Source organism: Triturus cristatus, chromosome 9 (assembly GCF_964204655.1).
Source record: "Triturus cristatus chromosome 9, aTriCri1.1, whole genome shotgun sequence".
Classification (NCBI taxonomy): Eukaryota; Metazoa; Chordata; class Amphibia; order Caudata; family Salamandridae; genus Triturus; species Triturus cristatus.
Genome location: NC_140592.1, coordinates 317,995,749 through 318,013,503, shown reverse-complemented (window position 1 = coordinate 318,013,503; position 17,755 = coordinate 317,995,749). Strand labels below are relative to the sequence as shown.

The following is a 17,755-nucleotide window of genomic DNA, read 5'->3' as shown; positions in this document are numbered from 1 at the left end:
GCAATCACACGCCCATAAATTGCAACACCACAGGCTTTTCAACTGCAAAAGAGAGATTTAAAAAGGCCAAAAGTTACTTTGGGAGACTAAAAATTATTTCCAATTCTTAAAGTAACTTTTGCAACCCCTTCTGTATGATAAATGGGTGTGTGAAAAGGCCTCCTCCCATTTGCAATTCAAAAAGCAATCAATCAATGATTTGTGGCTTTATATAGTTGCAAACCATTGATCAGAGACCAACACCTGATTTGGAGTAGACTGTGATTCGTAAAGGGGAAGCTGAGACCACTATACTCCCCACATGCCACAGTATCTATCTTCTTGAAAATATTTTTGTAAAGAAGCACATGTGCCTCAAGCGCTGCTTATGAAAAAATGTTTTCACTGAGAGAATGCGAAAGTAGGAGTGGAGGTCTGCTTTTCCCTGCGCTCGCAGATATCCACGGGTGCTTCATGCCTTATTAATATTCATGAGGTTAGAGATGTTACAGAATCCTGCGACTATCCATTTTTCAATTTGACTGACTGGTACGGTACATCAGTGGTACCCAAAAATGAAGGGCAGTTCACCAACTAGTTTGAGAACTGCCCTTAGTAAATCTGTTTTAAGTGTGTCCAAGTTGCGGCACAAAACTAAGGGCCACATGTACGAAGCATTTTTGCAGTTGGAAATGGCCGATTGGGGCGTTTCCAACTGCAAAAAAGCTTTTAAAAAGTACAAAACACAAATTGTGATTTGGTAACGCCATACTGAGTTGCTATTTGTGTTTGCGGTTCGGTATTTGGCTGGGGCGTGTTTAGGGCATCCCTTCCAAATACCGAACCTGAATGGGATGTACGAATGTTTTGTGATCGAATTACGGTCGGAAAACATTTGCACTGGACCAGCAACTCAAAGTTGGTTGTAGCCCATTCGCAAATGGGAAGGGGTCCCCAAAGGATCTTATCCCCTTTGAGAATGGGAAACAAATATTTTTTCAAAGCAGGCATTGGTCCCATGGACAACTACCTACTCTTAAAAATGAAAAGAAAATGTTTCTTTTTTTAAAACGCATCCCCTTTTCCTTTAAGGAAAACAGGCTGCATTCAAAAAAGATTGCTTTATATAAAATGGTGCAGCAGGCCACCATCTCTAAGATTTTTGCGATTCCTAATGGGTCGCAAACTGAGACCTACCTCATTAATATTCATGAGGGAGGTCTATTTGCAACCCACTAGGAATCGCTAAAAGTATAAAACACACTTTAGTACATTAGCGTTTGCGATCACCAAACAGAGAATCACAAAATTTGCTATTTAGTCATCTCAAATACTTAATGTTGGTACATCTGTCCCCAAACCTTTATTCAACCCCACAAGGGTACATACAATTTAAAAGGTTCTATGCCTTTGGTATAGTCCTTAGCCTCCTATAATTTCTCTTTATAGATACTAGGCCCCTTCTTAATGACACACAGAATGAAACGTGCATAACTCCAAAGAAAAGAGTGACTTTCCCACAATGACTTCGTGTGTTTTAACACAAAAAGGGTAGTTTTTTTTTTTTTAAAGAAGTTGGTTTGTGATCGTTTGTGAATGTAATCAAATGTCGATATATTAGCAATTCTTCTGAAAAGGTTTCGGAGTGACAAGCAGCTCCCCAGTTCCCAGACCATGTTACCTTCTGTGTTATTTGGTCTTAGCAATTCAAAGCACAGGTACCTGAAACTCAAGCAGCAGGATCCCAATCCTCGAACCGACAGGGATGAGGCCTCAAGCATCCCATGCTTATATCAAGTCGTTTTTATTCTTCTGCCACAGAAATACCTTGTAGGGGTCAAATTCTCATTTCTGAACCACATTACATGAGTTTGAAACACTGAAATACTACACCAATGTACAGAGCACAGCAGGACATACACGCAATTTACAATGTTCATATATGGGATTTAGGTCATTGCACTTACAACTGTAAACATGTTATTTTTTTTTTTTAATTTGCTTAATGTTTTGTTGAGAACCCATACCTTTCTTTCACAACCCTAAAAAAATAAATTAACGACGGAAAAATCATGGAAGCCAGATGAACATATTAAAACAATTTTCTCATTTACATATACAACATATAATGAGCTCTACAAGACTGCTAAATTTTCAAATAGAAGATGTCTTTTTTTAAAGCCAACAGTCTAGACTAATCAGCCACAAACACTATGCTTTTTTAAATCGATACACAAAAAGCAAGAGTTGGCAGATGAGCTGGTGCATGAGATGAAAACTCCATCACCAGTGTTTTTTTTATTTAAACGCCTGTTCCTTTTTTGTTCCTATTATCATATATGACATTTATATCTGTACATGTATTTACAACGCTATTAGGGAAAGGGTTAGAAAGAGACACTGCCCCCAGACTGAAGGCAGCGTCCCCCTCGCATCAGTCCCTACGCTTTCAAAGATAAAAGAATATAACCACAGACAACATTCGCTTGCACCATGCATTCTCCTAACTATGCACGTTTCACCTAGGTGGCTCGGCCTGCTCTGAACCCCCCTCTCTGAACGGATTTAGGATTCCAATGGTTCTTGGTCTTAAATGCCTGGATGAGGGTTGGGTACTTGGACTTGTGATGGTGAAATGCCACAATTCTGATATTATACCCGATCTCCGTTTCCCTCACATTGGTAGTTTCATGGCTGGCACCTAGCTGACCCACAGTCAAGTGGAAGGCATTATGGCTGTTTATTTACCAGAACACAGGACATCAGGCAGATGAGTAAGGGCGATATTTATCTGCACAAACATATTCCTCCTCGCCTCCTGTATTAAAAAAATATGTTCTGAAAGCTTTGGCCTCCATACCCAAACATCAAAAACATCACACTGCAACCTATAGTATGGGAAATAAAATAATGGAAGGGCACATTGTGCCTAGTGCAACGCAATGGAATATCAGAATGCATATATTGCAACTGGTGGAAGTCTACCCCCAAAAGTCACTACATTCTTCCCTTTAGCAGGTTGTCGGCCTCAAAATAACTGACTATCATGCCGTACCTGTCTGCAAAGAACAGCTATTGCAATGGTGTCTGTGAGCAAGGCTCTCTGTTGAAGGCCGGAATTCCCTCTGTTCATGAGTGCAACCTAGATTGCCTAGAAATCGTTTTATTGCTTTTGATAAACCAGGATCGTAGAGCTCAGCACTGCCGGAACTCTTGATATATGTGGATTTTGTTTTAAATCTTTGTCATGTGCTTTCAGATACAGACCCCAGCAGTTTTATTTAGAAGTGTTTAGCCTTTTTATACAGTGGATATACAAAAATATTGCATTCTTGGCTTAAAAATCTGCAGAAATGTGCAGATTTAAAAACATGATGTGTATATTTGTTTATAGTGTATATCAACGTGGATGTTATATATCGAGAGAGATCTGCAGAAGGCCTCCATGAGTAAATACAGTGGTTGGCTAGGAATGGAGTGAACTAGTGGTTGTATGGCGCAGAGGTCTCATTTCAATCCTTACTGGCTCTGACGAGAAGTACTTTCCGCTGAAAGATTAATTACTTTAAATTCATTTGTTATTTAAAAAACAAAAACATTAGCCTCATCTGTAGGCCAGATTATAAATCCACCCGCCTCGAAATCAAACTGCCTGTTAATCTGCCATCGCAGAGGGGCTGCTGTTTTCAGATACTGGTTGTGTAAGTTGTTTTGTTTTTGTTTGAAATGGTACGAGTTTTAAGTAATTTAAGTGATCATTAGTTTCGTTTAGGAGGCTGTGCTGTAGCATTCCTATATACTGATAAACGTCAGACTATCATTGTATTATACTGCCTAGCTGTTTATATATTATCTTCATTTCGTTGCTGATCAGAGGTGGGTTGTAGCTCGATCCGAGTCTCTTTCTTGGATCAATCTTACACCTTTTTTCCAAATTAGGACCTGTTGAAGTGTGATTTATGGCTCGGAACCCTAGGTGTTTTGCTGTAGATAAGCCTCTGTATCTACTTTCAATACGTACCTCACCCAGGAAATGTTAGAGAGCTAAACTCTGGCTCATTTTCTTTAAACTAGATAGGAAATGCTCAATCTATGTATTTGTTATATCCTTCCTGGTTGTGGTGGTCTTGTTTGGGTCTACAACGTTTTCAGAACAAGTCTAGCTGACAATTTCACTGCCACATCCCCTTCCTGAACCCTCTTCGGCAGGTGGAAGACAAATCTATGTGTTATGTTTTTATGTCTGGCTTCAGCATTCAAGGGTGTATGTCCCTGCTTTATTGTATCAACCCCAAGAAAACGTGCACTCTATGAGGTTATCTCAGGACTCACGTACTACCTCAATGCTGCTCAGCACCCTTGGACTGCCGAACCTATATGTAGAATACTGCTTATTGTATGAATCTTGCTCAAAAACTGTTGTGAAGCGCTCCAATACCCTCGGGTCAGGCTAGTGCTATATAAAACTCCTTAATTAATAAATAAATAAATAAAATGTCCGCTTGTCTTCCCTTGTTCTTCCCATTGTTAAAGGGCTTGATAAAGGTTCAGGGGTGATTATAACCATAGTGCTTTGGCATTTCCTTCTGCTTCACTTGTTTTTTCTTCACCTGTCTTTTGTTCTTCATGCACAGGATTCAACACCACGTTTTGCAGATAGGCTAGATCTCAGATGGTGTATCTATGGCATACAAAAGTCTTGCCACCACATTTGTTGGTTTATTTTCTCCACCATGCTAAATTAAGGGTTTTTGGGATCATAGGTTTCTGCATCCGTTCAACTGTTACTATTTCCAAGTCTTTAATTCTCCAGGGTTTTTTTCTCCTGGGTCATACATTCCTGATCTTATGTCCTATACTCACAGTTATCATCAATTTCAGGACAACTATATAATCATATTTCTCTTAGACTCTTTTACATCTATTCTCTTTGCACAGTTAAAATGGTCTTCGGCCAGACAGAAGTCCCCTCTTCTGGCACATGATTTCTTGTTAGTCTTTCATAGTTTTAACAATTTACATGATCTTAATATTTCTATCCTGTATTGCTATATTGATATTGTATTTTATATGAATTTTTAAAAAATATGTATAGCATGTCTTTTATGATGACAATCGAATAAAGACTTTTGACTGACTGTTGTCTTTCATAGTTTTAGTCTTCTCCTGTTACAACTGGAAGATTTTATCTTCTTCTTGTGATCTGAAGAGTCCATGTTGGTCAATACATTGGCCACATAAGTTGAGGGTCCCTCCCTATACGATCCTATGTGTGTTGCACCTAGTACTATATAACTAAATTGCAGTCAGGACATGGTATTACCATCGTTTTTCTGGATCCTCCAGTTATGTCAAATGTGTTGTTTCACCCTCTATGTTTCCCACATTGTGGAAAGTCTGTCAATGTACTCTCTTTTTGGTTCTGTCACTCTTGTTTACCTTGGGAGCTTTTCATTGCGATCTATGACATTCATGGATACCATGCACCACCATTTATATAAAACCACTCATGCTAAATTTTGTCTGATAAGCAACAGACGAGCCCACAGTGATAATATATGACAGATGCTGGGATTAAGTCGATTCTTATTAGCAAAGGTTCTCTTTGTATTTTAATTACTGCTTTGTTCCCAAATAATATGGATTATATATACAGCAATGGGCTGTCTAGGTTCTTTGATTGCGATCTTTGAAAGACAGCTACATTTAGGCTAGTTTATATAGTCTCCTCAGCAATTAATTTTGTTTCCATACAAGTCATACCTGCATCAGCGGAGAAGGATGGAACTTGAAACATGTGTGCATGTCAAGCTTTGGAGAACATCTCAACCATGTAAGTGAAAACATCTAGTCTGTAAACCGGAAGAGCCTGTACAGCTCTAGAGGCCGTTTCCATGAATGTCTATGTCTCTTATGTCTCTTATGTCATTTCTGCTGTAATAAAGATAAAGTTTTATAGCATTTCAAATTTGGCACTTAAAAAAGAATGCGGAAATGATATGCACCAGTGTTTTGATATTCCTGGTGAGAACTAGTCAGGATTAGGTGTCAAGTACGTAATTTCAAGAGAGTACCAACTACATTTTACAAATGTAATAAATTCAAGACATTGACAAGACTAGCCTTTTCAAGATGGGTGTTCCACAATAAGCAGATTGGAATCCTGAGTGAGCTGCATCACAAGCACAGCTTGGGGTGGTTCAGCACTGCTGACAAAAAGTTGACAGTCTGCCCGATTTGCAAGAGGGCAGGTGGATTGAGAGTTTGGCTGACAAATTACTCCATCACATTTGTGACGGAGTAACCTGTCTGCCAAATTCTAAATCAGGCCTCAAGTTTCTTACATGTAACTGTAGACTGCAAAGTGTTGTGGAAAAATTAAGATGACAAACTTTTAATTTCTCACAGCATGAAGGTAAAACCCATGACAAGTACTACTAATTCATTGTTCATATCTCTCCACTTGCTTGTAAATGGGTACTTCGTTTTGGGTGTACTTACAGTTCTTTCCCTAATTTCTGCCTGCAACAGCAAATATAGAGTAAACACCTAAATTTGGAAACTGGTAGTTTGGGAAGGACGCTTGGTAACATTTATGTGCCTTAAGTGTCACAGCCAAGTATTTAGCTCACTCAAGATATGGGGCATTCAGGACCCTAAAATGTAATTCTAGTTCAAGCTGTAATACATTTTGGCACTCACTTATTTACCCATCAAGAGCACAGGCATGATCTTGGTGAGAATGCTGGAAGCTGCACTGCACCGTCAAGGCTGGTTTCTAATGCTTTCAGGGAAAGGTTTCTTGGCTACATTTAGGTAGAACATGGCTGGAGGTTCATTCCTGAGTAATGACATTTTCTTCAAAGACAAGAAAAACATCAAATACTTCCACATGGGCTTGGTCATCTCCAGGCAAAAAAGCAAAGTAATTCTGATTTGTAATATATGCAACACTGTTTACCCACTGGACAAGCAAAACCAATAGAGGAGAATCACACTGATTGCAGTAAAGGAAGACTACTTATGTTGGTAGAAAAGTGCAAGTACCTACAATAAGCAATAAGTATGGCATTGATCCTTCTAGGTGAAAATGAGCCAACGTTCTTTGAAAGAGACACTGCTCACTAAACTTTGTATACAGGCTTTGTACATATTCCTAGAATCAAATATAAGCACCAAAAGTACTATTATGAAACCTTTCATAAACCTATTAACCACAGAATAATAATGCAAAGAGATCTCTTTAAATCCATATCTATAACCATGGCACACACCTGAACATTAAAAGTCGACTAACCTTAGGTAAGACCTGCCAAGGAAGTGGAACTATTTCTCAATGATTCTGATTGTATATAGCGCCTTTGGTCACTTCAAGGCATTCAAATGAAAGGTCTTGAACTTCATATTCCAACTTTTAAGAAGCAAAGCCACAAACTAAGAGACCATGGTAAGAATTTCCCAACATATGATATATATCAATGAAATTTAGGCCTGATTTTCATGAATGATTTGTCTAGGAAAGTAACGGGATCAAAGGAGAAAAAGGCAAAGAGGAGAATCCCATAAAATGTACATTGTACATATCCTGAAGCAATACAAGACACGCCTGGTGTTTGCCTGTTGTCACTTGATACACACAATCTCCTACCAACCTCTCCACCTTCCATGTACAAAGAATGAAGATGAGTCATTAATCCTGTTAATCTATCGTTCTCGACATGACATAACAGAATAACAGAATAAATATGGTTTAACATTTGGCTATGGTGGTCCCTGTCAGTTGTGGTTTGAACACCAAATTAGCTAAGATTATCTTTCATATCCATTGGGAAGCAACAGACAAACGTTGCTTTTCAATTTTCTCCTATAGTAAAAACAGATAAATAAGAACATCTATAGATTTTAAAATATAATAGTAAATGGTGGTATTTGATTTGAGGCAACTTCTCATCAGAGGAGAAAGAACATATTTGTGATGGAGATATTTAAAAGAATCTAAAAAATTTGAACAAAAAAAACACTACATTTTCTTTCTTTTATCTTCCCCAAGGGCCTCTCCAACGCACCAAATTCCCACACAACTCAGTCAAAATCTCAAACTACACTTGAGACAGATTATGGAAAAGGTAACATTCCAAAGTACTGCACAATTAAAAAAAATCAGATATACCATAGCAACCACTATTTTAATGACAATATTTGTGATCCATTATGTCAACAGATGGTGACGTACTAAACAGAGGTCTCTGATTTGTAAAATGGCATTACTTGATTATCTGTTTCCACACACCACATGATGTGTGGCTATAGGAGAGTATTCAAAGATTTGGAACCATTTATCCCTATTGGTAAAGGCATGAACAATATATTAACAGTTACATATATGTCCAGGAAAGTTGACAAATATAATATTCTAAATTTTAACTTCCTGCTCAACTTAAGCTGGTGACTGTCCTGTCACTGTTAAGGGAAGAGCTGAAGGTTGGGATATGTAAAGTACTAAGATAGGCTATTATAGGCCAATAAGGAGAAACGGCAAGTAGAAACAATGGTCTCATCATTACTGCATGTACTTTATGGTGGGAAAGTAAATATTAGTGTCCTTCCTTGTGGACTCACACCTACAGCCATTAGGCATTAGGCATGCCAATGAGTTGTGATTGTGTGCTCAAGTCTCAGGCAATCACAGGTAACGGTGTATAAGATTTGTATCCAGATAAGGAATACCTGAAGTTCTACTCATCAGACATATTCCTAAAAGTTTCAGGTGTTGCAGTAGGTAGGCAAACTGGCAGACTATAAGGACTTTGAGGTTAAAGTCTGCTGGCAAGAGCTATGCATGTGATGAGAGCATTTAGTAGAGCACAAATATTTATCTACATATGAGTCTTTTGGCACTGGTGACACACATGAGGAACACATGTTTGTTAGAATGTTAATTTGAGGAAAAGCTAGATGTTAACAGCCTTCCTGAATTTGAGGAGAACTAGTTCAGATCAAAGGAGTAGAAGCTGGAAGTTTCACAAAAATGTGTTTGAACAGCAAAGCACCTTTCTCCTAGCCTTATATCTTGGCAACACTAACTACCTGTAGCTTAATATGGTCTTTGCAGCTATTATGTTTAGGATGAATGAGATCAGTAACAAAAGAAAACAGAAAGACTAAGATTCAGTTAAGAAAAGCGAAACTGTAGTTATCACCAATCACAAACAAAGTTCTACTAAAAAAAAAAGGAGTGGAACTAGAAAATATGTGCCACATTAAAAAACATAATGCTTAAAGGCAGCTCATAAATCAAATTGGTAAAGAGCTAGGAAACATCTTCTACAGCATTAGCACCCAACGTAATGTAAAAAAATTAAAATGTGAAGGAAAACAAAAGTTGGTATTAGAAATGACAGAAAAAAAACAGAAGCCTTTCTAAGGGACAATGGCATAAAACAATTAAATCTGCAATCCTATAGTTAGACTTTGGTACTGGAAGCCAATAAGGGGCGTAACACAGGCCCCTGTGGGGCGGGTGGATGGGCCCGAGCGGCAGGGTGCCCCCTCAGCACAGTACTCAGGCCTGATAGCTCCAGATTAAATCCGGAGCGGGGGCCCCTCTGTGTGCCTTGCAGGGGGCCCCCTTCAACTTTCGCTACACCACTGAAGCCAATCCAGGATGGATGATAAGCAAACACAATCTAACAAGGTAAAAACAATAAAGATTTGATTATTGTGGCTATCAACTACATGTGACTGAAGCTTGAAAGAGGGACTGTCTGCATAATCCATAATATGAGGGAGGGGTGGAGTCCTATTTCCTAGCTGTGGTTGGATCATGGGAAACCTAAGCTTTTAATTTGTAAAGGGAAATACATGCTGTACCCCTGTACATCTTTTCTAGAGGACAACTGAAATACAAGAGCAACACATATCTGATTATTATTTTATCTTCACTCACAAAAAAGTTCGTGTTTCTCTCCGACAAAATATTTTATGTAGTTAATTGGCTTGCTATGTTTAACCTCGAAGACCCATTATTTTAAAGTGTCACTTTCGCTTAATAATCGAGACCTGTCTTCTGTTCTAAAGGTCAAAAAGAAGAACGAGGGAAAAGGGCTAGGATCACCCTCAGTCATAAATAAAAGCATAAGATCCTGAGGCAAAGGAACTCTGCATGAAGAGGCATAAACCCGAGTTAGGTTACGGTCCTTCCTAGCTTATGCCCCTTGATGCAGGGTTGTCTTTGCTCCCGGATCTTTAAACTTTAGTATATCTGGTCATAAAGGCCACAGAACTGAGACACATGAATGCCAAACTTCATCCTGCTGAGCATGTTTAAGCTGCTGAGGAAAAATAATGAACCCAATCAAATAGGATATTTTTGCTATTGTTCTTCTGGGCTAAACTCCAGAAGTAATCATTGCTTCACTTTAGTATAATTTTTACTGTAAACTGAAGAGAAATCCCATTTATTATGCACACTGGAAAATGGGCAACTATGTATTTCTTTAATTTGTTATCGCCATGCCTAATTCTCATATAACATAAATTAACCTTACACTTTTGTAAAATGGAATTAAAAAATAAACACCTGATTTAGAGTTTGCTGAACGGCTTACTCTGTCACAAACATGACGGAAATCCTGTACCCCTTATTACAAGTCTATTATATCTTATGCCACTTCTAACCAGTTGGAGGGGACTATCCGTCATGTGTATGACAGAATACTCATCTGCCAACCCCTAAATCAGGCCATTAGGAACTACAGTCTGGTGCAAACACCTTTTCCCACCCATACTCACAAAGTGATAACTGCTGCTTGGTGATGACTAATAACCAATTAAAAGTCAGGATGCAGAAATAATGTAAGGTGTAGAACTTAACTTTAGATTTCATTGGATGCTGATTTTGATGGTGGAATTGTAGATTTGAATGCCAACTGGTCTGTGCTGATGCACACACTACATCGATGATAGATTGTAATAGACCAGGGTTCTCCAAAGTTGGTCCTGGAGGGCTGGATCCATGCCAGATTTTTAAGATAACTACATTTATCTAAATGGGGGATATGCTAAAAATCTGGCATTGTTCCGGCCCTCCAGGACCGACTTTGGAGAACCCTATAATAGACATAAAAAATGAGCTACCAAATACAACCACATAGTTCATTTCATACAGTAGATTTAGTAGAGTTTATGTGCATTGGCAAAGAAATGCCCAAAGCGAACAGGCCGCTGCACAGCAGCAGCAATGTGGCTGCTGCAGTGAAGCATTGCCTTACAAGGCCAGATTGGCGAGTGGACGAAAAAAAGATATTATTATGTGGGCCAGAGAGACTTTCTGAGTAATTATAATTCGAATGTAGCAATCTCTTCACACTGAGATCCAAGGAGGAGGAGAGGAGAAGTACTTTATGCTACCTGCTAGGCAGGGACACTTGATCTAGCATATCCGCTCACTCACACTGGAACACTCTTTTTGGTTAGCAGACTTTCAATTTCAGGAACTTCTAACTTATATAAATAATTCAAATATATAAATATATTTACATGTATAGGTTGTTTTTTTATTGTTACTGCTAGTGCAAAGATTTAGAACCCCCAGACTGCCTTCAGTTTTTCATGATAAACTATCAACGGTCCATTCCTGAAATCTGTTAAATGGCTTTTTAGTGATTGGTTAGAGTGAACAAGCATGAATGACCTTTACATGCTAATATTTTTGTACTCATTCTCTGCTCCACCCATGCTTGCAACATTTATTTTCATGATCCAGTTAATAGTAGTTGTCTATCCAATTACATTTAAGTGGAATAAATGAATGATGTGGTTTTCAATGTCACGGTTCTTAGAAATTCTAGCTAAAAGATTTATAAGGAAAATCCAACGCGCGAAGTGAGCATTACTCCAGGGGGGTACTGTTTAGTTGTTAGCTGTATGTTTTGGTGACCCACTATCGGGGCGTGGTGTCTGTAGCTCTAGCTTCAGACATTTCCGGCAAATATTTAAAATTAAGTGTGAATAAGCCAGCGACGTACACTGCCTTTCTATTGAGAAATGCATTTTCATTATCATTATCATTTATACCCTGCCTAGTTATACAGTTTATTTATTGATCTTCAATAACAAGTGCATACACCTGCATTCATCTGCATACATCTGCAAACAGCATGATGAGGAACTGATATGAAAACAACAAAAAAAACTCCCATCAAATACCTGTAAGCATTAAAAGTAGATGAAATCATGCAAAGAAGTTGCAAGTCATGCTTAACTACAGTAGGACAGAAGACATTGTAACAGGCTATATGGCTACCCTTTGGCAACGTGTCCCTCAAATGGGTCAAACATGCCACTAATTGGAAAACTCCATACACACAGGTGTTAGATATCAACATATCTATCCGATTCCTTAATAGCACATTTCATTTAAATCCATATACATAACATTGAACATTTGTAAATATTAACACAGTATTTTTCAATTGTATTTCATTGCATAGACAAGTAGACATGAGAACCGGTTGCTGTTACCCAAGGTGAATGGAAGCTCAAACGGACAGACCAATGAGACGTCATTTTTCAAGCATGCTCAGCATTGAAGAGAGACTGGCAGAAAACTGACACAACCACCGAGTTACAAAAAATAACATTGTTTTCCACTTGGTTCAAGTTCGAGTGAAATGGTTTGTTCACATTGCTTCCCCTCGCGCTCTCAAGCCATTATAGTGATAAGCCTGACGCTCGAGACTGGCAAGTGACGTCACTTCCTGGTGCTTGTTGGTCTCACTCGGCTGTGTGAGCATGCCCAGTGTTAATGGCTTAGGACTTTAATTGCACAGTCGCGGGAATGGTAGAGGCAAAATATCTCCTGATCTTGTCACACTAAATTGTGCTTTTATAGCCTACTCCACTCTATTGCTTCTGCAGACACCACATTTGCTAACCCATTACAAGGCAAAAAGGAAAATAAGGTTTTTTGAAAACAAAAGAAAAATAAATATGAGGTATACAAGTAAATAAAAAATGGAATGGTTAAGTCTGTTCTTGGAGAAAAAAAATGGTATACTCAGGCAAACACAATTCGACTAAAACATGTTTATGTCAGTGGAAATCACTGCCACCGGAATGTTGAATAATGGCTTAATGATGGCTTTAAAATGGCCAACTGACATGCCTGGCCAGCACTTAGATCCAGTACTGCCTGGCGGCTATCTCACTGCCTGTGTTCCATGGCCACGCATTTTAGTAGCAAGAACAGTGTTAGGTCCTTAGTTTAGATCTCTGTACTTTGATGTTTCCATCCAGCTTTCTAAATCCCTCTTTGATGTATCTTCCGGAACCAAGGGACAACAGAAAGAATAATGCAACATGCACAAAGAGCAGTGGCCCAAACCTGAATGTTCAGTGAAAATGGAGCAGCCTGCTCCCAGCCCTCAACTGAAAACCACTTGAAGCATGGCGAGATTCAGTTTGTGTGTGTCAAAACTCTGTGTAATCACAAGAAAGAGAAATGGTTACGGCCATCAGCAGCAAAATCACCACATTCCATCCACTGAGTGGAACAGCCCGGAAGAAGTCTTCAGAGCTCCCGGAAGTAAATCCCAAATTGCGTGATGGCCTGGAACATTCGTTGCGCTGGTGCCATAATAAGACATATTTTTCATAATTTTCCGTGCGTCTTTTTAATACATGTTTCACATGGCTCATCCTTTGTATATTTTGTTGAAAGGCTCACGTAAAAGGTATCAGATTGGGTTAAATGGAAGCCCGCCACTCGTAGCTTCAAATCTTTGACCGTTTTCTGGTAATCTTTTTCAGTCTTGCCCCACCCGCACCTATGAATCCACTTGAAGAAGTACTGCTGTCTCCATAAGAAGTTTCAGTGTCGGGTTTTCCTCCTTCAGCTCAAGAAACAGCTTTAGTGGCTTCCACGTTATCTGATACTAGTTAAAAGAGAAAGAGAGAAGAATACATTATTTTAATATTCAAAAGGTGTCTTCCTTTGGAATGTAAGTGCATGACTTCCTCGCTAATTATATAAAAAATAATGCTAACCGGGTGCTTAATTTGTGGTAAACTTGGGACTGTGTCAAAATGCTACGCCACCCGGGGGAGGTGCAATGAGGCGAAATATCTCTATTTCTCCTCCTTGTTTCCTCTTTCTAAGTGGGCTGCATTCTGCAGCACACTTAGAAAGAGGAAAATACCTCTGAGGATTGTTTGTTGTGCAGAAAGGTATCCCTTCCTGCACAAAAACAATCCTGCTGACAACGCAGGCATCCTTGCACCAGGGCGTAAAGGTGCCTGATTTGACTGTAGGCAGCTAAAAGGGTGCCAGCGCACATAAAGGACAGGAATGTGCCATATAATGTTAAATACAGCACATTCCTGCCTTTGCACGCAGCTCAGCGCAGCTCAGCGCAGCAAGGTGGCTTGTTGCCTTGCACTATGTGAAAGAAAGTTTGATGAATCTGCCCCAAATTGTCTGGACTCGTCCCTACTTAGTTTCTTATTCTCAGAGAACTTTGCCTGCTGCCCTCACACAACCACCTTGAATTTACACCTGCCGTACATCCTATTATCTACCTTTTCGTAGGGAGCTTTTGACACAGACTTACCCTCCTAGTTTTTTTTGACACAATTTTGCAGCGCACTTTGGCCGAAAATTAGTTTTGAGTGTTTCTCGTCCAACTATACCAGTTCTGCATTTTTAACATAAAAAATGTAACTTATCATACAATGTTGTAGCTTACATGATTTCACTTTTCAAAAGGTAACTGCATAGGTTTTTCTCCAGTGGAATTAATAATAAAAGTCTCCTTTTCTGCGACAAGGAACAGAGAAAGGTAATTATTAAGACTATTCTGTATGGGCGCACTGAAGTAAGCCCATCATATTTCACCTGTATACCCCTACATCTATAGAGGCAGAATTTACAGAAGCCCCCTTTTATTGTACTACATACAAAACTGGAGGAAGAATCTCTCAGCTCTCACTCTACAGAGAATAACATTTATGAAGTTTAACCTCCACTCCAAAGTGCAGCCAGTCCAAAAAGGTGCAGATGTCTATCAACTCTTCCCTACTGGACCCAAGTATTTTTAAGAGAACCATTAAAACATGTTTTTTTGAAACTTGTTTTTATTGGCATTTGTTAGTACTTTTGTTACATATCAGTATTGGATCGCAGTATCATTAAGCACATGCTTTCAGTCAGATGAAATCAATCTTGACATTTTTAATTATCTTTGTTGCAGTTATATGCAATGCGACAGGTATTTGTCGTATAAAAGACCAAAACAGGGAGGGGGGGAGGGAACTAGGGGCAGTCATGGACTATTAGAGAAGGGTCGACTAGACTACAGCACATGTGGTCCGTAAGGTAACAGGTGAGGCAGCGCATTGGAAACTCCTGGCCGCAGCACGACGAAGCAGGCGGACCTGCATCACCGGCGCAGGCCTCGGGACAGCGGGGATAGTAACCTAGTCATTCCAGGGTGAGTGTAAAGTGTTGGGGGGGGCGTCCGCCGAGTGGGTATGTGTCGCGCATAGCCGCGTGGCAGTAGGGGAGGTTGCGGCCGCGTCCTGATCAGCTAGGGGCTGGGTTTGTTTAAACTGATGCATCAACAGCGCCCACTCCAGGGATATCGGGGTTTTGCGTGTACCCTTCGCCTCCTCCTCCCGCAGGGTATCCTCCTCAGCCGTAGACAATTTGAGCACCGCTCCCCTCCATGCCGCCAACGGGGGACCCGCAGGGGAACGCCAATGCATAGCTATGCATCGTTTAGCCAGGAGGTGTGCTAATGAGACGAATCGTATGGGTACTTTATGCCGCTTCTTCCGGCCCATTATTCCCAGTGCGCAGTACTCCCAGGTATCTAGGTGGGGCAACCCCGTAAGGTCCCGAAGGGTCTCGTGGATAGTCGAGCAGTATGCCCAGATCCCCGGGCACGACCAAATCATATGGAGGAAATCGGCGTCTGGTGCCTGGCAGCGGGGGCAGAGGAATATTGTGTCGGGGTAAAAACGCTGGAGGCGCGTTGGGGTCAAGTAGGCCCTATGAAGAATATAATATTGTATATTTTTGAAGCGGGCATTCCGAGACACTTTTTTGGGGAATTTGAGTGCCCTGTCCCACTCATTATCGTGAAACGCCCGCCCCACCTCTTCCTCCCAAAGGGCCCGTAGGGACGTCAATGATGAGGGTATCAACTCCCGGATGGACTTGTACAGCCAGGTCGTAAGGTGACGACCCCGTCTCATTCGCAGTATCATGTGAAGGACCGGATGGGTGGGGGGCTCTCCTAACGTGAGATCACAGTATGGTCAAAAATGGCTGAGGAGCTGGCGGTGCTGCAAGAATTGTCCTGGTGGGATATCATATTCGTCAATGAGTTGCTGAAATGGTCGGAGATGTCCCTCCGCGAAAAGCATTCCTGCCTCGGTGACCTCCCTAGATGTCCACTCTCGGAGCATGGCAGGGGTGAAGAACTGGGTGTTTTTAGGCCAGCCCACCAGAGGAAGCAACGGTGAATACGAAGGCCTGTCAGGTGCGGGTCGGTGTCACTTGGAGGGAGTAAGTCCCCGTCGGGCGGGATCCCGGCACAAGCAAACAACATAGTTCCGGTGTCGTTATCCGACCCGTGGTCGTGTATGTTTCGGACGTGTGCCTGTCGGCTGTCCAATAGGAGAGCCATTGAAGCTGCGCCGCTAGGAAATAGGCTTCGAACGAGGGGGCTCCAAGACCTCCTTGTGTCGTGGGCAATTTCAGTTTTGCCAGCGCAATTCTATGTCGTCCCTTGCCCCATATTAAGGATCCAAGTAGGGTGTCCAGCTCTTTAAAGAAGGATCGAGGCGGCATCACAGGAATATTAGTAAAATAATAGAGGAGACGCGGGACCAGTACCATTTTAGCTAGGGCCACGCGGCCAATCGGGGCCAGCGGGAGTTGCCCCCAAAACCCGATGGTGGAGCGGATAGAGGCGAGGGCCCTACGATGGTTACCCTCGAAAAGGGCAGAGGGTGAGGGATAGAGGCGAATCCCTAGATAACGAGGGGCCTCCAACCATTAAAACATGTTAACCACTATTTTAAACATTGGGAGATATTGTTGAAGTAAATCGAGGTATGTTACTTCAGAAAAAAAAGAGAGGACTACACACACACACAACTTAAACAATCCCCTTTGTTGACTGCTCAACAATATTTCACTTGAGTGGCTAGCAGATGTTTCACTGGATTTTTCGCAGACCCCCCTAATTAAGAAAGAGAGCATATGTTTTAAGTCTCTTTTTATTATCACAGTAATACCTTTCAGGAGGTACACTGAACTAAAGGACCTGGAACTATGGAATAGCAACTATGAAGAACAGATAAGGAAAAAAGGTGTTTGCTTGATAAAAGTAGAGGGTCTATATTTTGTGTCAATGACTTTAGCCCCAGAAGCCACGAGATTTCCTTGGAAAAGATCTGAAACAATATTTATCTGGAGAAGCAATGACTATATACTTGGCTTAGGAGAATGGTTGATGCCTAATTGACAGGAGAATGCCTTTTAATGAATGCTTTGTCTTAATAAATGGAAGGTAGGCCCTTAGGTACCAGATCACTTTATGAACCCGCACAAGGTAACAAAAGTTTGGCAAACTGAACTGAAATAGTAACAGAACACACTTGAGATTTTCAATATGAAGAAAATGTTTAAAAAAATTCATAGGATTCTTTTAAAAGTGCAATAATGTTACTGGACACAAGATACATGTGGCTTGGTTAAACTGTTTCCTGT

General features: G+C 40.5%; 1 protein-coding gene across 1 annotated transcript in view; it reads right to left on the bottom strand.

Annotated features, from left to right (window-relative positions):
- Positions 1 to 1,764: 1,764 nt before the first annotated feature.
- The window catches only part of BSN (bassoon presynaptic cytomatrix protein), an 841,563-nt gene continuing 825,572 nt past the window's right edge, over positions 1,765 to 17,755 (bottom strand). The window contains exon 11 of the mRNA XM_085625028.1: positions 1,765 to 13,913. The gene's annotated coding sequence lies outside the window, so the exon portion shown is untranslated. The remainder of the gene's footprint in view (positions 13,914 to 17,755) is intronic.